Source organism: Balaenoptera physalus, assembly GCF_965194825.1.
Source record: "Balaenoptera physalus genome assembly, chromosome: 4".
NCBI lineage: Eukaryota > Metazoa > Chordata > Mammalia > Artiodactyla > Balaenopteridae > Balaenoptera > Balaenoptera physalus.
Genome location: NC_138891.1, coordinates 120,303,381 through 120,316,705, shown reverse-complemented (window position 1 = coordinate 120,316,705; position 13,325 = coordinate 120,303,381). Strand labels below are relative to the sequence as shown.

Sequence of the window (13,325 nt, the reverse complement as noted above, 5' to 3'; positions counted from 1 at the left end):
TTTTAGAAAACAAAATGAAACAATATAGGCATGTAAATTTCTTCTGATGATAATGAAAGTGGGAGATGGGATATTTGGGGTGATAGGAGAAAACAAAAAGAAAAGATTATATAAATTTTGCTATCCAATATTATAAAAGGTAGAGGTAACATAAGGCTATTTATGAAGAAAATGTTATAATAAAAATTAAAAGTGGTCAAATAATATATTATTGTTTGAAGTTAGAAAAGCAAAAAGTGACATACTTTGAGACACTCTAAGAAAAAAAATCAAATTCTTCAATAAGTGGTGCTGGGAAAAACAGAACAGCTACCCGTAAAAAAAAAAAAATGAAATTAGAACATTCTCTAACACCATACACAAAAATAGACCCGAAATGGATCAAAGACCTAAATGTAAGGCCGGACACTATAAAAATCTTAGAAGAAAACACAGGCAGAACACTCTTTGACATAAATCACAGCAATGTATTTTTTGATCCACCTCCTAGAGTAATGAAAATAAAAATAAACAAATGGGACCCAATTAAACTTAAAAGCATCTTCACAACAAAGAAAACCATAAACAAAACAAAAAGACAACCCACAGAACTGGAGAAAATATTTGCCAAAAAAGCGACTGACAAGGGATTAATCTCCAAAATACATAAACAGCTCGTGCAGCTCTATGTCAAAAAAACAAACAACCCAATCAGAAACTGGGCCCAAGATCTAAATAGGCATTTCTCCCACGAATACATACAGATTACCAGAAAGTACATGAAAAGATGCTCAGCATCACTAATTATCAGAGAAATGCAAATCAAAACAACATTGAGGTATCACCTCACACCAGTCAGAATGGCCTTCACCAGAAAGTCTACAAACAATAAATGCTGGAGAGGGTGTGGAGAAAAGCGAACCCTCCTACACTGTTGGTGGGAATGTAAATTGGTACAACCATTATGGAGAACAGTATGGAGGTTCCTTAAAAAAACTCAAAATAGAACCACCATATGATCCAGCAATCCCACTCCTGGTCATATACCCAGAGAAAACTCTAACTCAAAAAGATACATGCACCCCTATGTTCACAGCAGTACTACTTATAATAGCCAAGACATGGAAGCAACCTAAATGTCCATTGACAGATGAATGGATAAAGAAGAGGTGGTACTTATATACAATGGAATATTACTCAGCCACATAAAAGAATGAAATAATGACATTTGCAGCAACATGGATACAACTAGAGATTATCATACTAAGTGAAATAAGTCAGACAGAGAAGGACAAATATCATATGGTATCACTTATATGTGGAATCTAAAAAAATGATGTAAATGAACTTATTTACAAAACAGAAATAGAGTCACAGATGTAGAAAACAATCTTATGGTTACCAGAGGGGGAAGGGGAGGGAGGGATAAATTGGGGAATTGGTATTGACATATACACACTACTCTACATAAAATAGATAACTAAAAAGGACCTACTGTATAGCACAAGGAACTCTACTCACAACTCTGTAATGACCTATATGGGAAAAGAATCTAAAAAGAGTGGATATATGTATCTGTTTAAAAAAAAAAGATAACAAAAAAAGAAAGAAAAGCAAAAAGTGACACACTCTGAGACAATCTAAGAAAAAAATCAAATTCTTGCAATGGCTTCAATACAAAGTGAAAAAGGAAAAAAGGATCATGGTTGAGAATAAAACACAAATTTAAAACATGTATGATTTTCTCTACTGAAAATCTGGAAGAATTAGAGAACAAGGCCTGGAGATGGAGGCAAGGGAGAGAGAGAGAGAGAGAGAGAAAGGGAAATGAATGAACTGGGTATTAACAAGATAGCTCCCCACTGACATTTACCAAATTCTGTTAGGTGCTTAAGTATCTCTAACTCCAGAACTTTAAGAAGTTACTTTTCCTATTCTCAGAATTTTGTGGTATATTTCCATCCATGTATTCTATTTTATTTTACTTACTTGTACTTTTCTACAAGAAAATAACTTTTCAAACATGTCATTAAAATGGTAAATTGGCAACTTCAACTGAAATCTAGTTTAGAAATGATGAATTGTTAGTGATATTATTCATATCATGAAAGTACACAACTGCAACCTGGCAAAGACATTAGTTTGATGTATAAAAATATCCTGTGCCTGTTTCTGCAAAATACGTTTATTTCAAAAAAAAAAAAAAAAAAAAACAGCAATGTTGCTTCTGTAGTGGGTTTCCATTTGGAAGAAATAAAATGTTCCCGACTAAATGTGTTGGCTTTCTATTAAGGGGTATGTTTTCTTCCAGCAAACCCTTAGTTCACCAGTGTTTGATGTTAGAAATATTTCCTTAGTGAAAAATAAAACTGTACCATCATTGGCTCTCATCTTTTATTTTAAGTGGATTTCTAGTGACTATAATACATACATGGGATTCAGGCTGGAATCTATACTCTAATACTCTACACTAATACTCTCTTAGTATAGAAATTGAGACATAGATTTATTATTTCTAAGCCTCCTTTCTTAAAATACATCATAATATAGCTTTGAAAATATAACTCAGGACAGTAACTGTAATATTCACAGTTCAGAAGTAAACAGGTTCCACTGTCCTTTATCCACCCCTCAAACATGCCTCCTCTCACCGTTTTTCCACAGGCTCTTGGTGGTTTCCACAGCAATGGAAGTGGAGAGAGGCACATTTCTGGAAACATGACTATCCTTTCATTCTCCTCCTACTCAACAATGTTATATAGTTCATCTTTTTCTATAACTTCAATTGCAAAAACCTTTATTTTGTTATAGCTAAAACTGACTAGACTAGCTAGGTCTCCATCACCTTATGCTTCACTTTCACGTCCTCTTTCCATATGTTTTTTTTTTCTTTCTTTTGTTAATGATTCCTTTACACCTAATTGCTTAAAGTAGCTTACTTATTAGTTAAAGCTATATCAGGCACCTGGTGTTTTTCCTCTTTGAAACACTCCCTAACACTCCTCTTCTTTGAAAGCATTCTTCATTCCAGAAGAGAAGGTCATGGTACAATAACCCCGGAGACCACCAGAGCCCATCTCTGGACCTGCTGACACCCAGCCTTGATGGCTTTGAAATGTTCCATGAGAAGAGAAGAATACAGACCCCGCACCTGCCCTGATCCTTATCAAGAACCCTATTTTGGGGACTTCCCTGCCTGTCCAGTGGTTAAGACGCTGCACTCCCACTGCAGGGGTCACAGTTTCAATTCCTGGTCAGGGAACTAAGATCCCACATGCCGCCCAGCGTGGCCAAAAATGAAAAAAAAAAAAAACCTATTTTGAGCTAACACTATGAAGTTTTACTCACTGAACCCTTTCAAGGAGGACACAGTCTTAAGGGCACTAGCCTGCTGTGGCCTCCTTTGGCAAAGAAATAAAGCTACTCTTTTCTTCTTCACCAAAAACTCTGTCTCTGTGATTTTGATTTGGTGCTGGTGTACAGGGACTGAGATTTCAGTAGCAATACTGCAGGCCCCAAAATCCCTTCTCCAGCTTTCGCCCTATTACGCAATTTGCAATTCTTCTCTAGTCTGTTTTCTGAACGTACAGCGCTCATCACTTCACCATCTCTGTACAAGCTGTTCTCCCCAGCACACCCTCCCTTCCTCTCTGTATCTGAACCCTACCTGCACTCTAGGAGTCTGTTCAAGGCCCCTTTCTGTGTGTAGCCCTCCCCACGGTCTTGAACTTGTGTTGACCTCCCTTCTTCAGAAACCTTTTAATCCTAGAGCATGCCACACACTCGACTGCATTAGTAATCTATACCTTTTGTGGTTACAGATGTTTTCATGTGTGCTAGTCTTGAGACTCCAGGGGGATTTATAAATTCATTGAAGACAGTGCTATGGTTTATTCTTCTTTTTACACTGTGTAGTAAATTTCAATACTGGACTAGCATGGGGATTTGCAAAGAATACATGTTTGATAAATACGAACACTAATTCTCACAAAACCTTTAAAGAGTTGAAAGATGAGAAAGAACCCTAAAATTCAAATTTTAAGCTCATTCATGGTGGCTACCATGCTATTAAACTGTTTTTGACCCCTATTCAACCTATTCAATATAATGTAATGAAGAATCATCAAATACTTTTGCCTGAATCATCTACCTACACTATTTCTGTTAATAATAAGCTAAATTTTACCCCATTAAAGTTAGCCTCACAAGAAAAGGAAGAGAATTTCTATTCTGTACTTTGGACAGATGGAAGAGCAGCTACATCTTTCATTTATCCTTTTAGGTCTTTATTCACTCATTTAGTAACTATTTAGTAAAAGCCTACTATACACAAAGGATAAACCTGTTAAGGACCAGAATGCTACCATTCTATAATCCATTCCTTTATGCCTTGAAAAGCTTCTAATCTTCACAAATCCTCTACTAAATGAAAATACACCAAAGGGAAGAAATATTTTGAACCACTGTTAGGTAACACCTTTACCAGAATCACTGACTAACTTCTAAGTGCAAGAATGGTGCCTGGAGAAACAGAGAAAGTACTAAAAGATGTGGTAAGTGGTAATGTCAAGCCTTACCTAAAATCTGATCTAGAAAATGACCAAATCCCCTTGGATAGAGCTGGGCAGGGATGCGTTCAACTCTCTCCCATTTCCCTATTTTCCTGTGACCAATCTCCAAATTTTCTTCACTCTGGGACATATTTTTTTGAAGGTTTTCTACCTAGGATAGATCATAGAAAGAAAGGGAATTTCCAAAATAGCCCCAATAAAGCAAGCACAACCATTATCTGCTCACAAATCAAGTCATTCTATTCAGGGGCGGGGCAGGGAGAGCTCTTACTTCTTGATTATTCACAGTAACTTACTTAAATATTTGGCCTTTTTTTTTTTTTTTAACTTTGGGTTTATTTATTTATTTATTTATTTTATTTATGGCTGTGTTGGGTCTTCGTTTCTGTGCGAGGGCTTTCTCTTGTTGCGGCAAGTGGGGACCACTCTTCATCGCGGTGCGCGGGCCTCTCATTATCGCGGCCTCTCTTGTTGCGGAGCACAGGCTCCAGATGCGCAGGTTCAGTAATTGTGGCTCACGGGCCTAGTTGCTCTGCGGCATGTGGGATCTTCCCAGACCAGGGCTCGAACCTGTGTTCCCTGCATTGGCAGGCAGATTCTCAACCACTGCGCCACCAGGGAAGCCCAATATTTGGCCTTTTTAAACAATGCATTTTGAGACCCCAAGCAAGTATAGTTCCTTTGTATAACCTAAAATGAAAAAGAAATTTTTTTTTTTCATTTCACAAAGGAAAGGCTAAACTTCCATAAAATGCCAATACAAATATCAGCACATGCTATGTTTTATTATTTGGACTAATATGAATGATCAGGCCAGGGAATGTCTGTGAGCCTGCTTTTTAAGATTTTTATCCTGATCTTTGAGAACTGAGCTATGCGGTTTTGCTGCCCTCTGGAGGAGAGTCAAGAATCATTACATCTACTAATTGGACGCTGGTATTCTCGTTACATTATGTTTATCGAAACTGATTAACTAACTGACTATATTAATCAAGTCACAAATTAAAATAATAATGATTGCAATACAAAATGTCTCCTAAACATCTCAAAGAACTAAATAATCACAATAATATTAAACTTCCAGTTAACCAATACAAGTTATTGGGTCTACTATTTGCCCCTTATGGACAATTAACATGGAATAATCACTTACTCAAAGGCATTCATAAAGGTGTTACCCATCTATAGTCCTGAATTCCCTGTATAAAATACAGCAAATAAAAAACCTCAAGCGAGAAATCATTCAAATTCATTATAGATAAATTTATTCCTTTATTTGCAGGTGAATTTGAAATTTGTGGATATTTTGCTGGAAATATTGCTGTTTCTACAATTTAAACCTTTCTGCCAACTCACATAATCAGTAGTTCCCAATTTATTCAACAGGATTTATTCAGAGCCTTCTATGAGCTCCTTCTGAATTATGCCAAAGGTCGGTTGAGAAACTGATGAATTATTTAATTCTCTTCTGCTGTCCTATGATTCTCCCTCTGATGCTTCAAGTGTGTGACCAAATTTACACACAGCACAAAAGTCAGATATCAGAATACTGGCCTCAATGCATTCACCCTCACTCCTTCTCCACCTGAATAATCAAACCATTAATATGTATTAAGAACTCTCTTCCTGCACAGTTTGCAAGTTCTAAAGTTTTAAACTGAGGAACTGGGAGTCGACTTCCAGATTTTCTGCCACAGTCACTACCCTGGACACGTGCTGAACTGTGACAAGTAACCACAAGGGTTGAATGAGGTGGGCTTCACTGAGGCCGCCCCGCTGCAGAATGGATGCAACAGAGCACCCGGACTGTCCTCAGTGCTTTCCTGTCCTCTTAACTTTCACCCTATCCAGGTGCCTAGTGCCACTGAAACTGAGTAGGATCCTTTGGGACTCCTGGGCACAAAAGCCTTTCTGTGTCCCCCATTTCTTAATTACAGGAAATAGGCCTCATTCAGCCTCCTGACCTTCCCCGAGTTCCAACAGGCAGGTTCAAACAGTTGTTAATTAGGGAAGGGAGGGGATGCAGAGACAAGGGAGGAACGGTCAAGAAACAATAGTGCATTTTTAGTTTTTTAAGGAACCTCCATAGTGTTCTCCATAGTGGCTGTATCAATTTACATTCCCACCAACAGTGCAAGAGGGTTCCCTTTTCTCCACACCCTCTCCAGCATTTATTGTTTCTAGATTTTTTAATGATGGCCATTCTGACCTGTATGAGGTGGTACCACATTGTAGTTTTGATTTGCATTTCTCTAATGATTAATGATGTTGAGCATTCTTTCATGTGTCTGTTGGCAATCTGTACATCTTCTTTGGAGAACAGTCTGTCATACAGAGTGAAGTAAGTCAGAAAGAGAAAAACAAATACCGTATGCTAACACATATATATGGAATCTAAGGGAAAAAAAAAAAAGGTCATGAAGAACCTAGTGGTAAGACAGGAATAAAGACACAGACCTACTAGAGAATGGACTTGAGGATATGGAGAGGGGGAAGGGTAAGCTGTGACAAAGTGAGAGAGTGGCATGGACATATATACACTACCAAACGTAAAATAGATAGCTACTGGGAAGCAGCCGCATAGCACAGGGAGATCAGCTCGGTGCTTTGTGATCACCTAGAGGGGTGGGATAGGGAGGGTGGGAGGGAGGGAGATGCAAGAGGGAAGAGATATGGGAACATATGTATATGTATAACTGATTCACTTTGTTATAAAGCAGAAACTAACACACCATTGTAAAGCAATTATACTCCAATAAAGATGTTAAAAGAAAAAAAAAACTATATTAACAGAGAAAAAAAAAAAAAGAAAGAAACAATAGTGCAGCCTTGGGGCAAGGTCCTGGTTCCCCCTCAAAGGATACACATAACAATATCTTTGAGCTGTTTTTCAGATACTGAAAGCCCCACCAGGTGGGAGAAGTTAACTGTATGCTGCCCACAAGCACACAGATCCCAGACCCAGTTGGAAGCAGAAGGTTGACGATGCTGACTCCCACTTACCTCACCACCAACCAATCAGAAGAATGTCCGTGAGCTGATCACGCCCTCTTTGAACCATTACTATAAAACTCCTCCTACCCGCTCCGGGTCAGGACACACAGTTTTGAAGGCATTAGCCCACTGTGGCCCCCTTTGCCTGGCAAGGCAATAAAGCTATTCTTTTCTACGTCACCAAAAATTCTGTCTCCAAGATTTAATTCAATATTGGGTACAGAGGCCAGATTCAGCAGCATCCCCCTTCACTTCGGTTGCCCAAATATTCCACCAATACACACTTTACTCCAGACAACCCAGTGTTTTAGGGTCCGTACTATTCTTTTTATAATTCCTACCCCTAGAATATCTTATTAACCCTGAGTCCCTATTATAGCTGGAACCTGCTTGATAAAGTGGTGCAAATTGTATTAAATAATTCAGACCGTGGGCATCATGAGTGATAATTGATGGATGTCTTTGTCTTCTTATGCAGCATTTTAACAGAGCCAAATAAGGAAGATCTTCATAGCAATATAGCAGAATGTTTAAGAGTACACCTACTTGATTTTACAAGATGGATATGATGATGTAGAAAAAATTTTTTTAAAAACAGACTTTTAACTTGCTCTCTAGACTCATTAATGTCCACCCTGGACAAAATACCAAGAAAATATTGCTTTGCTTTTTCCTTTTTTATTTTTTCAAATTTTTATTTATTTGTTTGTTTGTTTATGGTCCTGCTCAACTAAAAAATCCTCTGCCCTCATTCAGATAGTAAAAAGTCCAGTCCAGTCCAGTCTAATCACATAACTGAAACCTTCATTTCAAGTTATAACTTCTCCCCTCTCCCAGCTCCAACATGCTTTGGGCTTGGATGTCTGCAGTAGGTAAGTAGGATGAAGTTGGCTTCCTTTCTCTTCCTTGCTCACCGCCTCTCCTGCTAGGTCAGGCCCAGGGTACAGTTGTGATCTTGTATCACTGCCCTCTGGTATCCAAGGCTGATTCTTCTCTAAAGGGTTTTTGGCGCAGGCCCTCAGAAACCCTCTCATGAAGGTATGTTAACTGCCTCTCCTCCAGCAGACTGCTGACTCTTCTCCCTTCCTCCACCAATGGCTTCTGACTGTCCATTCCTCTCCTCATGCTTTCCTTCGTCACTCACAGCAATACCCTAGGGAGGATGCAGGATGATGTAGTAAATTCCCTGTGGGTTAACCTTTAACCCAGAGAGACAGTAGGTATCAGTGAGCTGGCCTAAATTTCCTTCCTAATCCTACTTCTGACGGATGAATTATTCTGAGGCACACTTTTTCTTTAGAGCCACAGAGCAGTGGCCAACTTGGCATATCACCTCAAATTTGCATCTTTCTCTGCCTCATTTCTTTCCTTCTCTCCTGCTGCACTATGATGTGCCTCCTAATTAAGCATTATCACCTCAACTTTGCCTAAGACTCCTTCTTTTTTAATTGGACCTGAAATAGGAAACCAGAAAGACCATCATATTTCATAAATTTTCCTTTACTGTGAAATAAATCCAAACAATCAATCAATGTCAATTTCATCTGGAAAAAAAAAGAAATTTGGAGTTTGCATTGAGATAATCTGGTAGGGCACTGAACATTTATTACTAATCACAGCATGATTAATTTAGGCATCTTCTGCACACCCACTGCACCAACCTAGTCCAGATCAACATAATCTCCTGCCTAGACTTGAACCACAAATTCCTAACTGGTCTCCCTGACTCTAGCATTTACCTTCTTCAACACATTCTCCCTACTGCTGCCAGAATGACTGCCTCAGGATACACTAACTGCCTTTGGGACCTCTGTTAAAGAGGGATCTCTTACCTTTAGACTCCTCAGGCATGAATCAAAACATGACTTCCTCTCTCAAACTCCACAAGATGCAAGCATTCCTTGCCACTCTTCCCTCTTCCAAAGAAAGGGGGAGGAGGAACAGCACACCAACAGCACTCTCCAAAGAACTCCTGACTCTCAGCTTAATAAACAAGCCCCCAAATCCCAAAGCTTAACACAACATATGCTTATCTTTCACACGTGTCACAGTTCAATGAGAGATGGAGGTGGAATAAAGGCTCTGTTCCATCTAGTCTTTCAGGGACCCAGCTTCCTTCCATCTAGTGGCTCCTTCATCCCCCAGGATTTACAGTCCTATTCCAGATCCTCTGCCTCCCATCTGCCAAGAAGCAAAGAAAGCAAGCATGGAGGACTGGGGTTTAAGGCCCAGCCTGTAAGGGGCACACATTGCTTCTGCTTAACACCCCCTGTAATGTTTAATTTTACATGTCAACTTTCAGGGTGCTTTTGGATGATATTGACTTTAAAATCAGTGAACTTTGAGAAAAGCAGTTGGCCCTCCATAATGTGGGTGGGCCCAATCCAATCAGTTGAAGGCATGAATAGAACAAAAATAGCAGCCTCTCTGAGCAAGAGGGAATTCTCCAACTGACTGCCTTCAGACTTCATCTGTATCAGCTCCCCTATGTCTCGAGCCTGCCAGCCCGCACTGCAGATTTTGGACTCACCAGCCTCCATATTCATGTGAGCCAATTCCTCATAATAAATCTCTGTACACACACACACACACACGCACACACTCACACACATCCTGGTATTGATTCTGTTTCTCTGGAGAACCCTGACTAATACATCCCCTTGGCCACAATGCAGGCCCCTAACTTCAAGGGAGCTTGGAAATGTAGCTTGGTAGTATGCCCAGGAAGAAGAAGAGAGACATAGATAGTGAGTATCAGCACTTTCTAAAACAGACCTATGATCATGTAACTTCCCTGTGTTAGGGGAGACTTCCTATTGCCCTCAGAACAGTGCCCAAACTTATTATCAAGTCACGAATTCTCCAAATTCTTATCTTTTTCTTCATCTCCATTTGAACCTCTAATGCTCTCCCACTACACACTCTGATGGATTTCATCTGATGGGTCTCACCCTCTATTGACTGCAGGTCTTCCTTATACATTATTAACGACACTAGCTAACACTTACTGAGCACTCATCATCTGCCAAGCACTGTCCCCCCCCAAATTAAATGCATTTCGCATTTAATTCTTACAACAACCCTGTGAGGTGAGTATTATTACAAATACTTTACAGATGGAAAAATTGTGACACAGAGAACTTAGGTAATTCACCCAAGGTCCAACAGCAAGTAAATAACGAAGAAGGATTCAAATTCCTCATCTAACTTGAAAACCTCCTTCACCTCCAGTTTCTCTTTACCATACTCTACCACTATCGCCCCTTCACCTGTCTAATACCTTATCATCCTTAGGATATCAATCAAAACCTCTCTCTTTCAGGACATATTTATGACTCCATAGACTTCATCACGTCTACCCACTAAAGCTTTCAAGGAACCCTTTATCTCCCCTATGATAGCACATTTATTGTGACTACTTGTATAATTGAACATCACCTATCTCCCTTAGAGTTTAAGTTCAGGATGGCAGAAGTACATACATACACACACACCAGAGAGAGATGACAAAATATTTCATGTACAGTATTAACAAAAAGATAAAATATGTAGTGTACTAAATATCTGTCATTTGCCCCTTCAGATCCACTCTTTACCCTTGGTCTTAGTCAGTTCAAACTGTTATACAAAGTACCATAAACTGGGTGGCTTATCAACAATAGAAATCTGTTTCTCAACAGTTCTGGAGGCTGGAAGGTGGAGATGATGGTGGCAGCGTGGTCAGGTTCTAGTGACAGCCCTCTTCTGGGCTGCAGACTGACGATTTCTTTTTATCCTCACACAGCAGAAGCAGGGCTAGAGGGCTTTCTGGGGTCCCTTTCAGAAGACCCTAATCCCTTATAAAATCCACCCCCATGACCTTATTACCTCTCAAAGGCCCCACATCCTAATACCATCAAACTGTCAGTTAGGATTTCAACATATGAATTTTGGGAAGACACAAATATTCAGTTCATTGCATTCCAGCCCTGGCTCCAAAAATTCATATCCTTCTCACATGCAAAATATATTCATTCCATTCCAGTAACCGAAAGTCTTAACTCATTCCAGCATCAACTCTAAAGTCCAAAGTCTCATATAAAATTCATCTAAATCAGATATGAATGAGACTCATACTGAAGCAAAATTCCTCTCCAGCTGTGAACCAATGAAATCAAGCAAGTCATGTGCTTCTAAAATGCAATGGTAGGACAGGCATAGGACAGACATTCCCATTTCAAATGGGAGAAAAAGGAAAGAAGGAAGGAGTAATGGGTCCTTAGCAAGCCCAAAACCTAGCAAGGCAAACTGCATGAGATCTTGAGACTCGAAAATAATCCTCTTTGGCTCCACACTCTACCTTTCAGTCCCACTAGGGTGGTACCACCTTCTAGACCCACTGGGGTGTCACTATCACCCTGCAGCTTGGCAGGGAACTGCCTGTGCTGTTTCTCTCTGCAGTGGCTCCACCCATGCCATGGTTCTCTGTCAGGATGGGGGGTCACACCTCCAGGACTCCACTGAGCTTTGGTCCCACCCTTTGAAATCAAGGTGGATATAGTCCTGTCCCCTGGACCCAAGCATTCTGGGCCTGTGTTAGGAGTGAACCCTGACGATCTTCTGAATCGCCTTCAGGGTCTTCTTCCCTTGTCTTGAAGAACAGCACGTGTTTGTAGTCAAATAGTTCTATGGTCCAGTCTTGTAGGATCTAAGAAGTTTGACAGACTTCCCTCATTTTGTCCCATTTCCTCAGCCAGTCCCAGCTGGCAGTTCTTCTGTTGGTATAATCCCATCTCTACTCTTGGCTTTTGTTGAGATGGTTGATTAATTCCATGGTTCACATCCCTTAGTGTTCTCTTCCAAACACACTTTCTTACCTTTTGCAATATGAATAGGCTAAGAATTTTCCAAATCTGCAAGCTCTGGTTCATTTTTGCTTAATGGTTCTATCTTCAAAGCATTTCTATCTCCTCACATTCTACTATAAGCAGTCAGGAGGAACCAGGCTTCTCCTTCAACATTTTCTTAGAAATCGCTTCAGCTAAATATCCAATTTCATCACTGGCAAGTTCTACCTTCCACAAAATACTAGAACACCAACACAATTTAGGCAAATTTTTTGCCACCTGATAACAAGGATCACCTTTCCTCCAGTTTCTAATAACCTATTCCTTATTTCCATCTAAGACTCGATCAAAATAGCCTTTACTGTCCATATTTATATCAACATTCTGTTCATGAGTTATTAGGTATTCTCTAAGAAGAAGGAAGCTTTCTCTACAGCTCTCTTCTTTCTGAGCTCTCATCAGAATCACCTTTCAAAATCTATTCACAACAATCTCCGTTGCTTCTAGCATCCACCTCAAAACTCTTCCAGCCTCTACCCATTACCCAGTTTCAATCACATTTTTAGGTATTTGTTAGAGCAGCATTCCCACTTACTGGTACCATTTTCTGTCTTAGTCCAGGCTTCTACAGCAAAGTACCATAGACTGGGTGGTTTATAAACAGCCTAAATTTATTTCTCACAGTTCTAGAGGCTGGAAGTCTGAGATCAAGGTGCCAGCCTGCCTGGGTTCCGGTAAGGACCCTTTCCTAGGTTACAGACTGCCAACTTTTCCTTGAATCATCAAATGGTAGAAAGAGGGTGAAAGAGCCCTCAGGGTCCTTTTTATAAAGGCACTAATCCCATTTTTGAGGGCTTCATCCTCATGAACTAATCACCTCCAAAAGTACCCACCTCCTAACACCATCACATTCATGGTTAGGATTTCAACATATGAATGGGGGGGCACAAACATT

General features: G+C 39.8%; 1 long non-coding RNA gene across 1 annotated transcript in view; it reads right to left on the bottom strand.

Annotated features, from left to right (window-relative positions):
* Nucleotides 1–1,880: 1,880 nt before the first annotated feature.
* LOC309660143 overlaps nucleotides 1,881–13,325 on the bottom strand; it is a 76,403-nt gene continuing 64,958 nt past the window's right edge. Inside the window, exon 3 of the long non-coding RNA XR_014263198.1 lies at nucleotides 1,881–5,240. This is a non-coding gene — a long non-coding RNA (uncharacterized lncRNA). The remainder of the gene's footprint in view (nucleotides 5,241–13,325) is intronic.